Here is a 9,712-nt window from a genome sequence, read left to right on the forward strand (position 1 = left end):
CGAGCTTTGGGATTTAAACTCCAATTACTTTAGTCTACATTTCCGACATGGTCTGTTAGACATTTACACAAATTAGAGGTTGGAAAACACGGTCGTTGGAGTGAGGAATTAGGTACATATGAAAACGGTATAAAAGATGGAGTTGTTTCCAAAAAGTTGCGAAAGTCTGTCGAGCATGAAAAAACTATTGGAAATGCATTTCCAGCAAAGAAAATGGGCCAAGTGGACGGTTTTTTTGTTTTGTGTTCGTCCTAAGCATTTCGAGCTTTGGGATTTAAACTACAATTACTTTAGTCACCATTCACGACATGCTCCTTTACATATTTGAACAAATTATAGGTCCGGAAATTGGATAGCTAGAGGGAGGATTTATGTGGGTCCGAAAACGGTCGAAAAGATGGAAGATGTTTCTAAAAAGTGGTGAAAGTCTATCAAGCATGAAAAAACTATTGGAAATGCACTTCCAGCAAAGAAAATAAACCAAGTGGACGAACTCCTGAAGTTTGTCCCAAAAAAAAAACCAACGACAATGCTCGGGACTCTTCTTTTTTTCTATGGGTCAAAACTAGTCCGTAACCGATTTTTTTGGTTTGTAATTGTCTTAACTATTCTTGGACCTTTGGGATTTAAATTCCAATTACTTTAGTCTACATTCTCGACATGCTCCGTCACATATTTGAACAACTTATAGGTCGGGAAATGGTATCGTTGAAGGGAGGATTTAGGTGCATCCGAAAATGATCGAAAAGATGGACGATGTTTCCAAAATGTGGCGAAAGTCTATCGAGCAAGAAAAAACTATTGGAAATGCACTTCCAGCATACAAAATGAAACAAGTGGACGAACTACTGGTGTTTGTCCCAAAAAAAAAAAAAAAAACAAACGACAATGCTGGGGAATATTTTTATATTCTATGGGTCAAAACTAGTCCGTCAACAGTTTTTTGGTTTTGTGTCGTATTAACCATTTTTGAAGGTTTGGGATTTAAATTCCAATTACATTAGTCTACATTCCCGACATGCTCCGTAACACATTTCAACAAATTATAGGTCGGGAAATGGGATCGTTGGAGGGAGGATTTAGGTGCATCCGATAACGGTCGAAAAAATGGACGATGTTTCGAAAAAGTGGCAAAAGTCTGTGGAGCATGAAGAAACTCTTGGAACTGCATTTCTCGCAATGAAAATGGCCCAAGTTGATGAACACCTGGTGTTCGTCCTAAAAAACGCCAACGACAATGGCCTAGACTCAGTTTTTTTCCTACGAGTCAAAACTAGTCCATCAACGATTTCGAGCTTTGGGATTTAAATTGTAATTACTTTAGTCTACATTCTCGACATGCTCAGTTACACATTTCAACAAATTATAGGTCAGGAAATGGGATCGTTGGAGGGAGGATTTAGGTGCATTTGAAACATGATCGAAAAGATGGACGATGTTTCCAAAAAGTGGCGAAAGTCTATCGAGCATGAGAAAAATATTGGAAATGCACTTCCAACAAAAAAAATGGGCCAAGTGGACAAACTCCTGCTGTTTGTCCCAAAAAAGGTCCAACGGCAATGCTCGGGAGTCAGTTTTTTTCTATTGGTCAAAACTGGTCCGTCAACGGTGTTTTTGTTTTGTGTTCGTCTTAAGCATTTCGAGCTTTTGGATTTAAACTGCAATTACTTTAGTCTACATTCCCGACATGCTCCGTTATACAGTTTAACAAATTATAGGTTGGGAAATCGGATCGTTAGAGGGAGGATTTAGGTCCATCTGAAAACGGTCGAAAAGATGGACGATGTTTCCCATAGGTGGCGAAAGTCTGTTGAGCCTGAAAAAACTATTGGAAATGTACTTCCAGCAAAAAAAATTGGCCAAGTGGACGAACTCCTGGTGTTTGTCCCAAGAAAAGTCCAACGACAATGCTCGGGACTCAGTTTTTTTCTATGGATCAAAACTAGTCCTTCAACGATTTCTTTGTTTTGTTTTCGTCTTAAGTATTTCGAGCTTTGGGATTTAAACTGCAATTACTTTAGTCTACATTCTCGACATGCTCCATTACACATTTCAAAAAATTATAGGTCGGGAAATGGGATCGTTGGAGGGAGGATTTAGGTGCATCTGAAAAACGGTCGAAATCTGCCCAACACTCTCATCGTCTTTGTCGTAGTGGGGCCCGCCCAGCACTCACGACAGCATCGTTGTTACGGAGTACACTCAACGTCAACAACGAAATCTAACCAGTGTGCACACGGTAATCTCTAGCCTCAGGCTCAAGATCTCAGTCATGTAGTTAATGAAAATTTCATAAATCATCATAAAATATTAAAACATGCGTGCTTATAAATTTTACACAAAGCTCGAACTTTACTCAGCTCTTTCGTGGAAAATTGTAGTTCTTAAAACAAAACATCATACTAATTCATGGTTTGCTTAAAATATTGTGGTTTAAATACTTTCCAAACATTTAATATCTACGTGCTAGCATAAATTTCTTTAAGAAATCTAGTCTCCAAATGTATACTTGAAAATAGTCATGAAATTCAAATACCTTTCATGGCTTCGTAAATAAACATTTATCGCATTCAATCATAATAACAGTTATGGAAAATATTTCAAAGTTGGTTTTGTCACTCACAGTCTTGGGCTAGATCCTTGGTCTATAAGCTCGGTTTAATTCTTCTCGGCCTGCCAACAACCCAACCGAGTATCAAAACCCTAAACATTCTGGTTTCCTAAAGATATACATAACATGTCGCACCAAAGATGACGCTCACGAAAACAAAGCTTAAGAAATAAAATCCTATTTCAACAATTCTCTAAAATTTCCAGATTTCTAACATAAACTTCAAAGGACTATAACTTTCTCAATACTTAACCAAAATGAGTGTTCTTTATATCAAACGCTTCATTTTGAGATCCTCTAAAACATACCTGAAGACATATAAATCTGATTCCCCGTGCATAAACACATATAACCCTCAAAACAGAACCACTTCCAGAATCGCGCGCACACGACCTCTTTAACTTGTTCCTACAATTTACACAATTTTTAGTCGTTTTTGGTTTACAATTTCTTCATGCAAGTTGTAGTAAATTGAATAAGCTTTCCAACCATACCAAATAGAGATTCTAACTCCACCGATACACTCTGAAATACAAGCAAAACCAGAGACCTCCTGATTTCGAGTGAAAACCAAGTTCCCTGTTTTCTTCATCAAAAAGCACCAAATGAATATCCGAATTTGCTCCAACGTTCTTCATAAAGTTTGTTTAAAAATGAGTTAACTTTCAGTAAATGTAAATTTCACCTCTTAATTCCTTTTGAAGAGTTCAAACCGAATTAAAAACCAGTGATGTGCAGAATGAACTAAAATTCAGCCATTGATACACTTTGCTTGAGTTCTCCTCCTCTTCTTCAACCTAAAAATTCTAGTAAAATTTCTCTTCTTCTTCAAAACTCTCTCTTAGAAGTTCTCTGCAAATTGAAGAAGGAAAAAGAAAAAAAATAAATAAAGGGAACTTGGATGTCTTCAAACTCTTGGCGGTGAAGGGAAGAGAAGAAGAAGAAGAAAAGAGAAAATGAAATTTTCTTCTCCTTTTCTTCTTTCTGTCCTTTCTTTTCTTTCTTTTCTTTAATTAATTTAATAAAACTATTTAATATATAAATATATATATTTATATATACACTTAATTTCCATTTTCTTTTTTTCTTTTTTTTTCCACATTTAAAGAAATTAAACCAAGAAAATATCGGGTTTACATGCTCCGTTACACATTTCAATAAATTATAGGTCCGGAAATGAGATCGTTGGACGGAGGATTTATGTCCATCTGAAAACTGTCGAAAAGATGGACGATGTTTCCAAAAAGTGGCGAAAGTCTGTCAAGCATGAAAAAACAATTGGAAATGTACTTCCAGTTAATAAATTGGGCCAAGTGGATGAACTCCTGGTGTTTGTCCCAAGAAAAGTGCAACGACAGTGCTCGAGACTCAGTTTTTTTTCTATGGGTCAAAACCGGTCCGTTAAGGGTTTCTTTGTTTTGTGTTCGCCTTAAGCATTTCGAGCTTTGGGATTTAAACTGCAATTACTTTAGTCTATATTCCCAAGATGCTCCATTACACATTTCAACAAATTATAGGTCGGGCAATGAGATCGTTGGACGGAGGATTTAGGTCCATCTGAAAACGATCGAAAAGATGGACGATGTTCCCAAAAAGTGGCGAAAGTCTGTCAAGCATGAAAAAACTATTGGAAATGCACTTCCAGCAAACAAAATGGGCCAAGTTGATGAACTCCTGGTGTTCGTCCAAAAAGAGTCCAACAACAATGCTCGGGACAATTTTTTTTGTTGTTGAGAGGATTTGGGTGCATCCGAAAACGGTCGAAAAGATGGACGATGTTTCCAAAAAGTGGTGAAAGTCTTTTGAGCATGAAAAAACTATTGGAAAGGCATTTTCCGCAATGAAAATGGGCCAAGTGGACGAACTCCTGGTTTTCGTCCTAAAAAAAGTCCAACGACAATGCCCGAGACACAATTTTTTTCCTATGGGTTAAAATTGGTCTGTCAAGATTTTTGTTGTTTTGTGTTCGTCTTAAGCAGTTCGAGCTTTGGGATTTAAACTGCAATTACTTTAGTCTACATTCCCAACATGCTTCGGTACACATTTCAACAAATTATACGTCGGGAAATGGGATCGTTGGAGGGAGGATTTAGGTCCATCTGAAAACGGTCGAAAAGATGGACGTTGTTTCAAAAAATGGTTGAAAACGGTCTTGATGGCTTGAAATATTTATCCCAGGCGTGAACCTCTGCTGCTCACGGCTTCTAAATCCATTAGCTGTTGAAGTCCCACGACTAAGCTTCACTGCTGATTTCTCTTCTGTTATCCTCTGCTCCACACGAAGGGCAGTCTCCACTAACTCAGAGAAATTTGTCCACTTAGCAATGGCTGTAACAGGGGTGCGTATTTCAAAACGCAACCCTATTTCAAACCTTCGGCACCTGTCACTCTCCGAAGCCACAATAACGTCAGCATACTGTGAAAGCTCGGTATACTTCGTCTCATACTCAGCCACTGAAAGTGATCCTTATTTCAACCCTAGAAACTCCTCCCTCTTGGCTTCGCAGTATTGTGCTGGGATAATACTTATCTTGGAATATGCCTCTAAAAGTCTGCCAGTCTAAAGCACGTGCATCACTACGCCTTGCTGATATAGATTTCCACCATCCTTCAGCCTCTTTTTGCAACAAAAATGTGGTCAATCTAACCTTTCGCTCCTCAGGACAATTCATCACATCAAAACATTTTTCAAGCATATTCAACCAGTTCTCTGCATCAGCTGGATTTGTGGAACCCTCAAACACTGTAGCCCCTAACTTCTTCAGCTGTTCAATTCCATATGCCTTTTCTAGATCACTAGGCTCTACTCTATCTGGCCTTCCTATCTCCTGTGTTGTTCTCGCAAACTGCTTATTTTCTGCCCCACCTCGAACTCTTAGGGTACTAGATTCCCCTACAGATGGACCTTGGGTATTACCTTGCATCCCGTCCTGATTCTGCTGGCGTCATCTGCCAGTACGTGGTGGCATGACTCCTATAATATGTCAACACATTAGACATACTATAAATACTTAACTCAAATGCATGATACTAAATGTCTACTCACATATTAATTATAATTGGACTCACTTCTACCCTTACCTAGACCATACTCCACTAGTTCCATTTAAGCTAACTTGACTTTCAATTATTTACTTTCCAGTTTCTTCTTAGAGCTAACCGCTCTACCTTAATTCCCATGGAGCAAACTGCTCTGATACCAAGTTGTCCACCCCCTCCCGGACTACTTGCTACCTTAGACCAAAAGATGGCGTGAAGTCGACGAACAACGCTTTTCTCTACCTGTATCTGTCGACTCAGCTTAAAACTTTCATGTGATGAACTTGCCAATCTAGTATGTAAACTATTATACATGCAACAAAACACAGCGGATCCTAGGCTAGTCAAACACATACATGAAGTGTACCTCGAAATTTACTGATTTCACGAGTAAACCTAAAGACACCTTAATCAAAATATAACCAACAAAAATTTACACAACTACGGCTCCTAAAGCTTATACAAACTGTGGAGTATCTATAACATACAAGGGTGTATATACATCATAACACAACAAACTCTATTCCCAACTCAAAACACGTACTGGCAATCGATAACGAAGCTTCAGCAGACTAAGGCAGTCTATCAGGCTCCGGGAACTCGATCTCTACCTGGAAAATGGGTAAAACATTTTGGAAAGGGTGAACTATGAAGCTCAGTGAGTGACTCAGTTTAAAACTATGAATTTAAAGATAAGAGCACGTGAAAACTTTACACATGTAAATCTGTTTATACAAGTCGTAAATGTAAATGTGTAGTAGTAAGAATAGCATCCTCGAATACTCGGCATGTTCGTCATTGAAATCTAGTAAGGCATATCAAGTATATCGAAGCATTTTAACTAACATGACAAATCTACGATGTGTAGGGTACACCCAGTACAATAACGTTTACAAGCTCTACGATGTAGTGGGGCCGCCCAATACTCACGACAGCATCGTTGGTACGGAGTACACTCAACGTCAACAATGGAATCTAACCAGTGTGCACACTGTAATCTCTAGCCTTAGGCTCAAGATCTCAGTCATGTAGTTAATGAAAATTTCATAAATCATCTAAAAAAATTAAAACATGCATGTTTATAAATTTTACACAAAACTCGAACTTTACTCAGCTCTTTCGTGGAAAACTGTAGTTCTTAAAACAAAAGTTCTTACTAATTCATGCTTTGCTTAAAACATTGTGGTTTAAATACTTTCCAAACATTTAATATCTACGTGCTAGTGACAATGCTTGGAACTGAGTTATTTTTTTAGGGGTCAAAACTGATCTGTCAAGGGTTTCTTTGTTTTGTGTTCGTCTTTAGCATTTTGAGCTGTGGGATTTAAACTCCAATTGCTTTAGTGTACATTCCCGACATGCTCTGTTAAACATTTCAACAAATTATAGGTCAGGAAATGGGATCGTTGGACGGACGATTTAGGTGCATCCGAGAACGGTCGAAAAGATGGAAGATGTTTCCAAAAGGTTCGGAAAGTCTGTCGAGCATGAAAAAACTATTGGAAATGCATTTCCAGCAAAGAAAATGGGCCAAGTGGACGAACTCCTGCTGTTCTTCCTAAAACAAGTCCAACGACAATGCCCAGGACTCAATTATTTTTTTAGGGGTCAAAACTGGTCTGTCAACGGTTTCTTCGTTTTTTGTTTGTCTTAAGCATTCCGAGCTGTGGGATTTCAACTCCAATTACTTTAGTGTACATTCCCGACATGCTCCATTACACATTTCAACAAATTATAGGTCGGGAAATGGGATCATTGGAGGGAGGATTTAGGTGCATACGAAAACGGTCAAATAGATGGACGATGTTTCCAAAAAGTGGCGAAAGTCTATCGGGCATGAAAAAACTATTGGAAATGCATTTCCAGTAAAGAAAATGGGTCAAGTGGACAAACTCCTGGTGTTCGTCCCAAAAAAATTCAAACGACAATGCCCGAGACTGACTTATTTTTCTAGGGGTGAAAACTGGTCCATCAACGGTTTCTTTGTTTTGTGTTCGTCTTAACAATTTTTAGATCGTTGGAGAGAGGATTTAGGTGCATCAGAAAACGGTCGAAAAGATCGACGATGTTTCCAAAAGGTTGCGAAAGCCTGTCGAGCATGAAAGAACTATTGGAAATGCATTTCGAGCCAAGAAAATGGGCCAAGTGGACGAACTCCTGGTGTTCGTCCCGAAAAAGTCCAACGACAATGGCCGGTACTCAGTTTTTTTTTCTTGGGGTCAAAACTGGTCTGTCAACGGTATGTTTGTTTTGTGTTCGTCTGAAGCATTTCGAGCTTTGGGATTTAAACTCCAATTACTTTAGTGTACATTCCTTACATGCTCCGTTACACATTTCAACAAATTATAGGTTTGGAAAAGAAATCTTTGGAGAGAGGATTTACCTGCATTCGAAAACGGTTGAAAAGATGGACGATGTTTCCAAAAAGTGGGGTAAGCCTGTCGAGCATGAAAAAACTATTGGAAATGCATTTCCAGCAAAGAAATGTGCCAAGTTGACGAACTCCTGGTGTTCGTCCCAAATACAGTCCAACGACAATGCTCGGAACTCAGTTATTTTTTTAGGGGTCAAAACTGGTCTGTCATGGGTTTCTTTGTTTTGTGTTCGTCTTTAGCATTTCGAGCTGTGGGTTTTAAACTCCAATTACTTTAGTGTATATTCCCAACATGCTCTGTTAAACATTTCAACAAATTATAGGTCGAGAAATGGGATCGTTGGACAGAGAATTTAGATGCATCCGAAAACAGTCGAAAATATGGAAGATGTTTCCAAAAGCTTCGGAAAGTCTGTCAAGCATGAAAAACTATTGGAAATGCATTTCCAACAAAGAAAATGGGCCAAGTGGACGAACTCCTGGTGTTCTTCCCAAAACATGTCCAACGACAATGCCCAGGACTCAATTATTTTTTTAGGGGTCAAAACTGGTCTGTCAACGGTTTCTTTGTTCTGTGTTCGTCTTAAGCATTTCGAGCTGTGGGATTTCAACTCCAATTACTTTAGTGTACATTCCCGACATGCTCCATTACACATTTCAACAAATTATAGGTCGGGAAATGGGATCATTGGAGGGAGGTTTTAGGTGTATACGAAAACGGTCGAATAGATGGACGATGTTTCCAAAAAGTGGCGAAAGTCTGTCGGGCATGAAAAATTTATTGGAAATGCATTTCCAGCAAAGAAAATGGGCCAAGTGGACAAACTCCTGGTGTTCGTCGCAAAAAAATTCCAGCGACAATGCCCGGGACTGACTTATTTTTCTAGGGGTGAAAACTGGTCCAGCAACGGTTTTTTTGTTTTGTGTTCGTCTTAACCATTTTTGGATCGTTGGAGGGAGGAATTATGTGTATCAGAAAACGGTCGAAAAGATGGACGATGTTTCCAAAGAGTGGCGAAAGTCTATCGAGCATGAAGAAACTATTGGAAATGCATTTCCCGCAATGAAAATGGTCTAAGTGGACGAACTCCTGGTGTTCCTCCCAAAAAAAGTCTAACGACAATACCTGAGACTCAGTTTTTTTGTATGGGTCAAAACTTGTCCGTCAACGGATTCTTTGTTTTGTGTTCGTCTTAAGCATTTCGAGCTTTGGGATTTAAACTGCAATTAGTTTAGTCCACTTCTCGACATGCTCCGTTACACATTTCAACAAATTATAGGTCGGGAAATCGGATCGTTGGAAGGAGGATTTAGGTGCATCTGAAAACAATGGAAAAGATGGACAATGTTTCCAACAAGTGGCGAAAGTCTTTCGAGCATGAGAAAACTATTGGAAATGCATTTCTAGCAAAGAAATGGACCAAGTGGACGAACTCCTGGTGTTCGTCCCAAAAAATTCCAACGACAATGCCCGGGACTCACTTATTTTTCTAGGGGTTAAAACTGGTCCGTCAACGATTTCTTTGTTTTGTGTTCGCCTTAAGCATTTTTTAGCTTTGAGATTTAAACTGCAATTACTTTAGTCTACATTCCCGACCTGCTCCGTTACACATTTCAAGAAATTATAGGTCCGAAAATGGGATCGTTGGAGGGATGATTTAGGTGCATCCGGAAACAGTCGAAAAGAT

The 9,712-nt window shown here is 38.9% G+C and overlaps 1 protein-coding gene across 2 annotated transcripts in view; it reads right to left on the bottom strand.

Moving 5' to 3' along the window:
* LOC127148241 (uncharacterized) overlaps positions 1-6,278 on the bottom strand; it is a 60,234-nt gene extending 53,956 nt beyond the window's left edge. Inside the window, exon 1 of one of the 2 annotated variants that reach the window (XM_051081635.1) lies at positions 6,262-6,278. The gene's annotated coding sequence lies outside the window, so the exon portion shown is untranslated. Of the gene's footprint in view, positions 1-2,623; positions 2,674-6,261 lie in introns of those variants that run through there. The other variant, XM_051081634.1, reaches the window with a different exon arrangement.
* Between the last annotated feature and the right edge of the window lie 3,434 nt (positions 6,279-9,712).

This window comes from Cucumis melo, chromosome 2, assembly GCF_025177605.1.
Source record: "Cucumis melo cultivar AY chromosome 2, USDA_Cmelo_AY_1.0, whole genome shotgun sequence".
NCBI classification, from domain to species: domain Eukaryota; kingdom Viridiplantae; phylum Streptophyta; class Magnoliopsida; order Cucurbitales; family Cucurbitaceae; genus Cucumis; species Cucumis melo.